Raw genomic sequence first — 12,500 nt, 5'->3', positions numbered from 1 at the left:
TCACATGAGGGAGTTGTATGCTTGTGCGTTCTTTCTTTCTTTCTTTTTTTTTTTTTTTTAAATCCTCGTGCATCCTCACGTCCATCTTCTTCCTCTTCTTCACCATCTCCTTCTCGAGGGGGAATGTAGAAGGGATGTAACTCTCGCCTGAGATTCAGGCATGATCTAATCCGGATCCTGATCTTCTGCTCTTCTGGAGGAAAGACGGGACGGAAAAAAATTAAGCGCTTTAAATTTCGTCTGAAGCATGTGGAGGTTATACCGCGTTATAATGCAGGGGTATTCACATCATGCAACTTGATATAATGGAATTTCTTTCATGAGAATGTTTCCTGCTGCACCAAATGGAGAAGCTTTTCCACTCTCACCTTCTTCTTCTTCTTGAGGAACACTACGGGATTTTGACTTTTTGGGATTTCTGATTTTTTTTTAAAGGGCGGATTCGTAGTTTGTTTGTTTGTTTGTTTATTTTTTGCTCGGAGCGAAGGATATGGGCTGCTGCTTTATCGGATTCTCCAGTACAATGGTTTTAGGATCGGACCGGATGGAGGAGAACCGAGCAGCAGGAGAAAATCCGACATGTGAGGAGATCGAGCTGCTCTGACCCTAACCGAGCTCCTGTGCAGAGCTGACATTACTGATTCAAGGTAAAGTTCATGCATGCTTATTATATCATGTATAATTTATACACGGACTCAGTGACGGGTGCGCGTGCCCTGCGGTGTGGAAGGTTTGGAGTTAACAGTGTGTTAGAAATGAAGTCATGATGTTTGTCCGCTGCGATGCAGGATGTTCTACCTTTAAATTTGGGGAGCTGCACGGTTCTGATAAATGACTAGAGGTCTGAAGGTGTGTGTGTGTGTGTGTGTGTGTCTCGTTAACGCAGCATCTTCACATCTACAGCCTCACCCCGTGCTGAAATCCGTATCAGCAAAACGTACATGTGCACCCTGATCTCAAATTCCTCTCCAGTGCGCTCTGTGTGTGTGTGTGTGTGTGTGTGTGTGTGTGTGTTCTTGGCAGAGGTCCAGAATGATCATATATAGTCATCTGCTCTCTTCACCTCCATAGAAGGCACGTGTGGGTTACACCAATGCTGCTATTCACTCCAGAGACACCATCGCTCGTCTCAATTAGGGCAGTATGTGTGTGTGTGTGTGTGTGTGTGAGAGAGAGAGAGAGAGAGAGAGAGAGATAATTAGCAAGATGGAGAGATGAGACAGAGTTACAGAGCGATGGTGAGGTGGAAAATGAGGAGAGGAAGAATGAGAGATGATGATGGAGAAAATTGTCTTCAGGATTCATTAGATGAGTTAGATAGATAGATAGATAGACAGAATAATGCAGATCTGCAGTCTCCGTCCCTTCTCTTTCTGACTTTGTCTCATTTTAATGTAATTAATCTAAATAAGGATGATTTGCTTGATTAAAAGAGACACAGTACATTTCCGGCTCAGATTCTGAACGTCTCGTGAAACAGATAAAAAGTAGAGTGGCTTATTTGCAGTTTGCTGTGAAGTTGTTGGCCTGAAGAAGTGCAGTGCATCTTCACTTGGCTGGTGGTGCTATAATTCAGTTTATGCTACAGCTGCACACACTGCGTGTGTGTGTGTGTGTGTGTGTGTGTAACCATATCACACTGGTGTCTTTTTGAAATATCCAACAGATTTAATTCATCTACTGTTTTATTACATTTTATACTAATTACATGACGTAGAACATCTCAGGAACATCCTTCATGCTCTGAAGATCTTTTCCACCTCAAATCTTTCCAAGAATTTAGAAAAATATTTTCAAGAAAATTTACAGAATCAAGATTTTCCCCTTTTTTAAAGTTCTGTTCCATCTATCTAAGACCTAGCTCACAAGTAACTGATGATTAAAGCTCGCTGTGAAACTCGAGCTATCTTTGAACGTAACCAGGCTGCTACACATCGGCTAGCTTCCCTGTTAACAAGATTAGCCATATTGCTAATGCTAGCACAACTGGGTAGCACTGCATGTGGAGTGTCGTATTGGTTGTAGCTGCGCTCTTAATAAACACAAACAACTTCACAGTGTATTAGCATTTCAGCTGCGACAGAAACCGATTCGGAAAATAAAGTGAAGTGACACCAAGAGCCTGAGAGGTTCTAGATCATTAAGAAAAAAAAGAGCAGTAATTTGGCAAAATCTGTAAGATTTCATCAGTTGTTTTTCACTGATTGTTTCATGAGCAGAAAGATTTCCAAGTTATGAAGCTGATTATCCGATCCAATCACTTTTTCTTTTAAAATCTAGAACTGTCCAGCCATCTAATTTTTAGCTAAACTGTCTGGGAATCTGTAGAGAACAAAAATCTTTCTATTTATAATATCTTCAAGAATTTACTGGATAATTATGGGCTGAGTGTTTTACAGTCATAAAGCGTTCCAGGTGATGATCCTGAGCAGGCTTCATTATCCAGTGAATTAAAGAACCCTTTTCTTTTTGAAGTCTAGAACCTGTCAGGCTTTAATTATTCACCTCAACTGTGCTTAAGGTTTTTTTTAAAGGGTGCATTGGACAAACGAAGGGTTGAACTCTACAACAGAGAGTTCCACTAACACAAGGGTTCCAGGTTAGGAGAATAAACACCATGCATTATCCGTTTAACACTAAAGGAACCCTTGAAGAACCCTTCCTCTTTTCCTCCTGCCTAGCAGCTCCATGTCCAACATTCTCCTACCAATATCCTCACTCTCCCTCCTCTGGACATGTCCAAACCATCTTAATCTGTCCTCCCTAACTTTGTCCCCCAAACACCCAACATGGCTGTCCCTCTGATGTACTCGTTCCTAATCCTGTCCAACCGTGTCACTCCCAAAGAGAACCTCAACATCTTCAGCTCTGCTACCTCCAGCTCTGACTCCTGTCTCTTCCTCAGTCTCTAAACCATACAGCATGGCCGGTCTCACCACTGTCTTGTTCATACTGACCATCACTCTAAAGGACACTTTAATATACACACTCTTATGGGAAAAGGGTTCTCTTAGGGGTTCTGTGTTCTTCTCTTCCTAATTTGTAAACATTACAGTTCCGTCACTGCAACGGTTCTTTGGATTATGAACAAATGGTTTTCCAGTACTCTTAGAGCCGAGCGTCTTTTAAGGAAAGGGTTCTTAGAGCTGGAACTCTTTCAGATAGGAAACTACATTGTTGTAGGGTTCTACATAGAATATAATGGTTCTTTAAAAGGTTCCTTGAACAGTGGAAGGTTTTGGAGTTCCGTACACTTACTCAGGTTATAAAACAAGGACATTTTGAGCAGTTAACTGGATAATGAAGAGTTCTAACTGGAACAGTAGGAAACACTTATTCGTAAGGTTCTACCAGAGGCACAACTAAAGAACCTTTACGAGTGCAGCTGTGATGATAGTAATTGATGGATGGAGACACCAGATGAGCTCGCCTGTATGTCGTATCGAACCCTGAGCAGAACCCGAAGCGTATTTTACAGAGAAAGTCTTCTTACTGATGGGATTATCAGACTAGCCGTGTCTGTCTCTCTGACATTTCTAGGATGATTAAGTCCTCTGTAATGACGTTTCTGCTGATTGTTAACGAGTGGGAAATGCACTGAGTGTGATTGTGGGACAAACAGGGCAGAGATGCAGGATGCAGGGCTTCGATTTCGACTTCAGCCGCAGTTATTTCTGCTCAGACACCAAGACGACGCCTTTAATGTGCACTATTTCCTGTTCGGCAACCAATGATACAGATCATCAATAAAATCTTCAGCATTACCAGGACATGGTACTGAAGTGTTAAGGGCTGGAGAAAGTGTGTGTATGTGTGTGTTATGGAAAAATTCTTATTGACAAATTCATTGTTTTGTGAACTTTGAGCGTTATTAATGTATCAGATTGTTTATTGACATGTTTTTTCTCTTTGCTGTCTGCCTTCTCTTTGTCCCCATGTGGGTTCAGAGGGAACTTCTTCATCTCACTGTCTGCTCCACACATGACAATAAAGCTGTGGACCGACTTTATTTAACCTTCGTGAGGTTAAATTTGGACGCAGGAGATGACCAGGTTACAGTGAAGCAAGCAGACGCTGTTAATATTTCACACTCGGAGACCGCGGTGCAAGCCTGAGCGCTCGTTATTAATGAACCGGCCGCCATTAGAGAACCGAGGGAGCTGTTTACTCGTCTTATCGAGCAGATCTGCAGTGGCATCGTCGCCATCAGGACGGGTTTCTGTGGGGGGTTTAGGTAACATGCTACTTCTCCTTTGTTCTGCATGTGCAGTGTGAGATGTCTGACAGATAACCACGCTCAGAATGCCTATGAGTATCAGAAGATAATAGACTGGAACTGGCTGGATTTACATCATGAGAGCATAAGCATTTAGCAAAGCAAGCTAACTAAACTAGCTACGTTCTTCTTTCTAGCTTTATTTTTCATCTCAATTTTTTTATACACATTTAGTGAGAGATCATGTACGATAGCAAGTTTTATGTTTTTCTTCCAGTTTATGTGTCAAACATTTAACTGGAGCTAATTCCATCTAGGAACTGAAGCCATGTTGCACACAGGATCGGTCAGAAGAGCTGAAGACAATCACATAGAAATGTCATGGTCAACGATTAGCATTAGAATCAAAAAGCTGCTGTTTAATCTAGCTAAGTTTATTCTCTAAAAATAAACACACCTCCATTACAGGACTGTTTCTATGGTTACATCTTCTGTTGTTCATCATTTTTAATTAAGCACTGTAGCCTATAAATAATTAGGTATGATGATGATGCCATGTAATTGTTTAGCCCTGACTGGTTAATGCTTGTAGTCAGGGTTATTTTCCATCGTGGTTACGGCTGGTTTCTTGCAAGAAAGAAAATCATATATACGCTAACGTTCAAAGGTTTGGGAAGTTTCACTTGGAAATTTCCTTGTTTTCCAGCACCTCCCTTCCACGCCTGTTTCTGTTCTGGTTAAAAGCAGTTTGCGATGTTCTATGAAGGGAGAAGTTCAGCATGGTGAGATAAGAGAAAAGAAATAAAGTTCTCTCTTTTTGAGCCAATAAACAAAAACAGATCTCTTGCTGCTTCAGATGCTAAACTAACCTAAAGAAGGGCACTCTTATTGCTCTCTCCATCACTGCAGCGGTTTTCAGTGTTAGAAGGTTTTCTAATAATCAATTAGCTGTATAAAACGATTAACTTGGATTAGCAAACATTACATGAGGCAGAAACAGAGGACTGATGGCTGCTGATAATGAGCCTGAGCCTGCGACAGTGTCTGATCTGATTCATCTGAAGTTGGAGAATTGGATAAAAATGGTTTTTTCTTTAGAAAACAAAGAAATTTCCCAAACTTTTGAACAGTAGTGTCGGTGTATATAACACTACATCACAGTGGTTAAGTGTTGTTTTATTGCACACTGAAAACGCTGCACCTACCCCTGTGTGTCAGCCGGGAGGACGCTACACAGCTAGGAAGCTTTAGGGCTGGATGATGTGACACAAATATATCACAATTACAGCAAACCAAATGCAGCAAAACTGCAGCACTGCATTTAAAAACAGCGAAGAAGCTCAGTGATATCTTTATTTAATGATAAACATGAAAGTGAAACACTTGTGCACCATGCCTTCGTTATTCCACATGTGGAAACAGAAACCTAATTTTTGGCTCTGAACTCAAATCTTAAGTTATATTTATGGCTGGTGTTTACATAGCCCTCCATAACTGTGTTATTAGGAGTCATAAAAAGCTAATGTCATCATACATCACTTGGATTAAGTGTGCATGTATCCTGCAGCATTTTGCAGATGCAGCATGACCTGAATCCTTTGTGGGCTATTTTAGAGAATGAAAGGACAGAGTCAGGGTTTTAGAGCACAGCAGGCACTTTGTGAGTTCGGTTTCAGAGGAAGTTAAACAGAACCGCAGAGAGACTGGGAACTCATACACTCCTACACTGCGACTGACAGCACCAAGGCCGTGCGTTTCTTCTCTGTGACAGACGGCACAGAGACCACACCTCCTTCTTTGTGACTGACAGCACAGAGGCCATGCCCCTTACACTGTGACAGACAGCTTAGAGGCCACGCCTCCTTCTCTGTTACAGATCTATTAGTCCAAAAGCCACATCTTTTTTAGCACCTGTGGTGCAGAGGCCACACCTCCTTAACTATGATTGGTGCAGAGGCCACACCCATTCAACTATGACTGGTGCAGAGGCCACACCTATTCAACTATGACTGGTGTAGAGGCCACACCTCCTTAACTATGATTGGTGCAGAGGCCACACCCATTCAACTATGACTGGTGCAGAGGCCACACCTCCTTAACTATGATTGATGCAGAGGCCACACCTCCCTCACTATGACTGGTACAGAGGCCACACCTCCTTTGCTGGAAGTGACAACATATAGGACACACCCCTTAACTGTGATGGGTGCAGAGACCACACCACCTTCAGTAGGACTAAAAGTATTACCTTTCCTGTAAAATGAGTCCATGCCTTTCGTAATCAGACTGACAGACATTGAGCATATCTGTGTACAGAGAGGCCACACCTCCTTCAAAGGAACTGACAGGTGCAGTGGTCACAACCTCAATTGCAAACTCAGAGGCCATACCTCCATTGCTAGAATTGATAGTACAGGGGACACACCTCTTTCACTGAGACTGACAAATACAGACCACACCTACTTTATGTTAAAGTTATAGTGACCACACCCCTTGATTGAAATTTAATCCTCAGAACTACACCTCTTTAAGTAAGACTGGCCTTTAGGGCAAAAATATCAATTTAAATACCTGAGAATATTTTTCCAGGTCTGTGTCACAATATTTCATTTTGGAAAAAAAGAATGCCAAAAATGTCAGCCCAGTATTTAAAAAATCGAAAACATTTAACTTTCATTTAACATTGAAATTTCGAACAAAAATAAACAACAGGTGTAAAATGGTGATGTGGATATGATGTCGCATTGCCCAGTGCTGTTTGCTGCCCTGAACATGGTAAACGGTGCATTTTGGAGAGTTGGCATCACAGGTGGGATGAAATGGTGCAGTAAACAGCAGGGTATCTGTCTGTGATAATGAGCTGTCAGCGGTGAGCTCTGATCTCGACACCCCACCGGGGCAAACTGTGGAAAAGTGACAGCTGTGCATAGAAATAGACACTGTGTATAAAGGCCAATCAGGTAGTAATGTAATTAGACGTGTCTGTGTGTGTATTCTGTGTGTCTGTGTGTGTGTGTGTGTGTGTGACAGGTTGGAGAAAAAAGCATGGTTCCCTTCAACATGGTTTAAAACAAGGTGCATGTGAAAAGTTACAGATATACAGATATCATAAATGTGTATTGCGAGATAATAAAAGTGAATTGATTTGAAAATTTTTAATGTGGTAGAATATTATTTCAGTGAAACAGAATCACAGCAGAATATTTTAGCTGATAAATGTGAGAATTAGGACATGATGAATATACATAGTGCACCATCATTATTCAGTATCTTGTGTTGAAGTACTCAGAATATCAGAATCTGAATTAAATACTAAAGTTGTGTTTAGAGATGTCTCTCTCTCCCTTTAAGTGTCAATTAAATGGGATAACTCATTAACTAGAAATTAAACAAGCTATGCCTCATTTATTAGTACTGGCAAGAACATAGTCACTGAATTATTCTCCTGTCACTGAGAGTGAAAGATACAGTGGCCACGCCTACTTACTGAGACTGACAGATACCGTGGCCACGCCTACTTACTGAGACTGACAGATACAGTGCCCACGCCTACTTACTGAGACTGACAGATACCGTGGCCACGCCTACTTACTGAGACTGACAGATACCGTGGCCACGCCTACTTACTGAGACTGACAGATACCGTGGCCACACCTACTTACTGAGACTGACAGATACAGTGCCCACGCCTACTTACTGAAACTGACAGATACAGTGGCCACGCCTACTTACTGAAACTGACAGATACAGTGCCCACGCCTACTTACTGAGACTGACAGATACAGTGCCCACGCCTACTTACTGAAACTGACAGATACAGTGCCCACGCCTACTTACTGAGACTGACAGATACAGTGCCCACGCCTACTTACTGAGACTGACAGATACAGTGCCCACGCCTACTTACTGAGACTGACAGATACAGTGCCCACGCCTACTTACTGAGACTGACAGATACAGTGCCCACGCCTACTTACTGAGACTGACAGATACAGTGCCCACGCCTACTTACTGAAACTGACAGATACAGTGCCCACGCCTACTTACTGAAACTGACAGATACAGTGCCCACGCCTACTTACTGAAACTGACAGATACAGTGCCCACGCCTACTTACTGAGACTGACAGATACAGTGCCCACGCCTACTTACTGAAACTGACAGATACAGTGCCCACGCCTACTTACTGAGACTGACAGATACCGTGGCCACACCTACTTACTGAGACTGACAGATACAGTGCCCACGCCTACTTACTGAGAGTGACAGATACTGTGGCCACACCCACTTCACTAGAACTGATTGATACAGTGACCATGCTTACTCCACTGGGACTGATTGATACAGCGGCCACGCCCACTTCACTGGGACTGTCTCATATGGTGTTTGTGCCCACTTCACTGGGACTGTCTCATATGGTGATCACACCCAATTCGCTGGGACTGTCTGATATGGTGGCCATGCCTACTTCACAGGGACTGACTTATACAGTGATCACGCCCACTTCATTGGGACTAACTGATACAGTGATCATGCCCACTTCCCTGGGACTGACAGGTAGAGAAGCCCCGCCTCCTTCACTGTAGCCGAACTGTATCTCCTGGGTTTAAACACTTTACAGATCTCTTCAGGATCTTCACTCTGCTGCTGATCAGATCTGATTATTCAAGTCTAATTCCATCTGATGACTTCTTCCCCATTTTCCACTTCATGCTACTTCGTCTTTAAATGAGTTTCTCCTCTGAACACTGAGTGCTGGAAAAGGAAAAGCACCGATGAATCAAGTCTCATTAGTTTGTTGCTGGATGGAGAAGATGGAATTTCTAAAATTGGCTAAATATCTCAGTCTTTAACTGAGACTCAGGTCCAACTCAGGGTTTTTCTTTTACGTGTCAAAACGAATCACCATGATGTAGTAATGTATGATGTTATCCAGAGAATGTCTCTGTTGGTTAATTTTAAAATCACGCTGGTTATATTGTTCAGAAAAGTGGTAAATAAAAAATGTGCCATTTAGCCAGAATGAGCAATAAGGGGTGGAGCCAGATCAATAATAATAATAATAATAATAATAATAATAATAATAATAATAATAATAATAATACATATTATTATTATTATTATTATTATTATTATTATTTTATTCATTTTGATTTTTTTATAATTAGTTTACACCACAGCACTGTTAAATTCTGGCTTCTGATTGGTCAGAAGGTTGTAATTACTTTTATATTATATACACAGGTCTAAAATAATGTTATAATGTTATCGTTTCTATAGTAACGGCTCATTCACAGGGACGAGAACAGCAGATGCCCCAAATAAACGGATTTAAAAAAATAGCGTTAATGTGGTGAATTTTTTGCACAAGGAAATGTTTATTAAACCTTTAGGGAAGGAGTCTCCAATGTCAGAGCTTTGTAACAGTCAGTGTTAGAAAATAATCAGATAATTAAGGGTTTTTTTTCTCCAGAAAGGGTTCTACGCAGAACCCGATACGTGATACGGAAACTGGGTTCTACATGGGAACTTTATTTTCACTTTAATTCTGTAATACTCATCTCTCTCTCTCTGTAATTTAAATGGGATTCCTAGAACTGGATGTTAAAATGGATTTTCATTAGTCATCCATTAGAGAAATTGAGTCTCTGTCTTTCACACACACACACACACACACACACACACACACACACACACATTCATTTCAGCAAAATAATTTAAAACATTGAAAATAAATGAAATGGATTGTTTTTAATGCTGGTATTTGTTTTGTCTTTTCGCTTTCTGAGAATAAAATGAAATAAAAATCTTTCTGTTAAAAGGTTGAGGGTCTGTCGCTTCAGTTTAAGGAGTGAGGGGAAAGGTGGACCACTGATTGGATTAAGGATGACCTTAATCTGGCCTGGGAGACACACACACACACACACACACACAAAGCATTTCCTAGGCTGAACATGTGGTGCTGTGGGATTATTTCAGAATCCGTTTATGCTCTGTTGGTGTGTGTGTGTGTGTGTGTGTGTTTGACCTTCTCCAAGTGATACAGTAATAAAAGTGCAAAAATTGTGTGTTGCTGCCATGATGATAATAAAAAAAAAATCTCAGAAATATGTGTTAAAATTGCGCACGTTCCTAAAAAGCTAGATGATGTGCATGGGCTTTAATATCAGACCTTAAAATACCCCATATTCCCTCGGGTCAGTCCGGAGGCTCTGATTGGCTGTGATCAGCTGTTTAGCAGTCGAAAACATCTCGTTTTTTACTAAAAATATCCTTCATCTCGTTGGTGAAAGAGTGAGATGTTTACAAGAGAACCATCGAAGCTCACATCATGAACACGGAGGATTTGAATATTTTGTGGACTGAACTCACAGACGCTGCGTCCCAACTCACTATCCACTCTACACAGTGTCCAAGCTTAGAATTAAGCCTGACACAAAATGAGGATTCCACGTGTACCTGCTGTGGCTGTGGGCATGGCTCCTCCGGTTCCTCAACCTTAACTCATCACTCTGGTTTGTTTTCTGTTTCACAAAAAAGAAGTGAACTAGAATTGTAATTTAAACCGCCGTGACGCTGAGCAGGTCGTTAACTAATGATGAAAGAGTGGCTGCTGGAAAACGCATCACACAACACCGCACGCTCATGTTAATGTTCACCTTAATGAATCAGGTCTTGTCCTGTGAGATTCGTATCTGGACGTCTCGCTGCTCATTTCACGTTTCATTGCATCACCACAGTCTCGATACACACACTGAAAAAATACACAAAACAAAAGAGTGCGTCTATTGTTTGTATCAGTTTGAACACGTTTTCCACTCGGTCCTTATTTGTTACGTCTTTATTGTATGAAGCATTATGTATTGGGAGGAGGTCATAATGTTATATCTCTCTGGATTGATGGTTACTATGGAAACAGCACGCAGGCACTGTACCAGGAAACAATGTGAAATATAACGATTCTGTTTTGTTTGTTTTGTTGAGGCAACTTTCACAAACGTTTAGAACCGTGACGTCTGAATCAGTTCAGAGTCTCTCAGCCCCCGAGTGCAGAACCCTGGAGGAGGATCTATTCACGTTCTCCGTGAAGCTCCGTGTCAGAGTGCATCTTCTGTAGAAGTCTTCTCCGGGAAGCTTCTTAACACACAGCTAGCATCAAGTGAATATGAAGACATTTCATTAAGATCTGTACACGACGTTATTCATTCACCTGTGTGTTTTTACTCAGAGCACCCTGGTGAGAGATGAAGTGTGCAGTGTTCGTTAAAGGAGTTTGTTCTGCATGCTGGAGGTTTCTGGGTCGTGGAGGCGGCCATGTTTTGATGATGTGACCACAAGGGAGAAATTTTGCGCGCTCGGCTGGAGACAGTGGAGGTGTTGGTGTTTAACTCGGCTCTCTTACAGGAAGTGTGGGGTTTGTTCTTTTGGCTGTTGATTGGAGTAAAGCAGTGTCGCTGTCCATGGTGCTGAACTCAATGTCTGATTGGTTCTCTGATCGATGTCCTGAGCAATCACATAGCTTTATCAGCAAATACTCTCTCTCCCTCTGTCTCTCTCTGTTTATCTGTCTTTATCTCTGTATCTGCCCCCCCCTCTCTCTCTGTATTTTTGTCTCTCTCACATCATTTCTTTTTCTCTCTCTGTCTCTTTCTTCCTCTCTGTCTCTTTTATTTTCCTCCCACATACTTTCTTTTTCCAGTCTTAATTTCTCTCTCTTTCTTTCTCTGTCTTTTTACCTCACCAAAACATTGTACACCATCTTCCTCTGTCTTTTTGTTTATCTCTCCTTCTTACTCACTCTTTCTGTGTTTTTCTTTATCAATCCCCCCCCCTCTCTCTGGCTTGTAATCCCTTTCTCATTGTCTGCTCTCTGTTTCTGATATCATTTTTTGTCCCTCTTTCTTCATTGTCCGTTGTTCCTCTTTTCCATATATTTTACAGTATCCGTCATTCCACCTTTTCTCCCAGCTCTCCATCTATCTTTCTTCTCTCTAATTTTTTTATTCTCTTTCTTCTTTCTCTCACTTTCTTTCACCTCTCCTCTCTTGCATTTTTAATATTTCTTACTCTTACAGTGTTCTCTCTCATATCTCTCTCTTCAGTCTGTTTTTTTATCACTCTCAATCTAAACTTTCTCTTTCCTTTCACATCTCTCTCTGTCTCTGTTACTCTTTCTCCCTCTGTCTCCTCTCATTCCTCTCTAGTTCTCTCTCTGTCCCTCTCACTTTCTCCATCTCATATAGCTGTGCTAAATCCACACACTCGTCCTCCAGCTCTCCCTCTC

The 12,500-nt window shown here is 41.5% G+C and overlaps 1 protein-coding gene across 1 annotated transcript in view; it reads left to right on the top strand.

The window, feature by feature from the left end:
* The window catches only part of lrfn5a (leucine rich repeat and fibronectin type III domain containing 5a), a 56,752-nt gene that overhangs the window by 331 nt on the left and 43,921 nt on the right, over positions 1-12,500 (top strand). The window contains exon 1 of the mRNA XM_058398209.1: positions 1-647. This exon is cut by the window's left edge and continues 331 nt beyond it. The gene's annotated coding sequence lies outside the window, so the exon portion shown is untranslated. The remainder of the gene's footprint in view (positions 648-12,500) is intronic.

Source organism: Hemibagrus wyckioides, linkage group LG09 (assembly GCF_019097595.1).
Source record: "Hemibagrus wyckioides isolate EC202008001 linkage group LG09, SWU_Hwy_1.0, whole genome shotgun sequence".
Classification (NCBI taxonomy): Eukaryota; Metazoa; Chordata; class Actinopteri; order Siluriformes; family Bagridae; genus Hemibagrus; species Hemibagrus wyckioides.
Note: the sequence above shows the minus strand (reverse complement) of the source record. Positions and strands in the feature narration are given on the sequence as shown.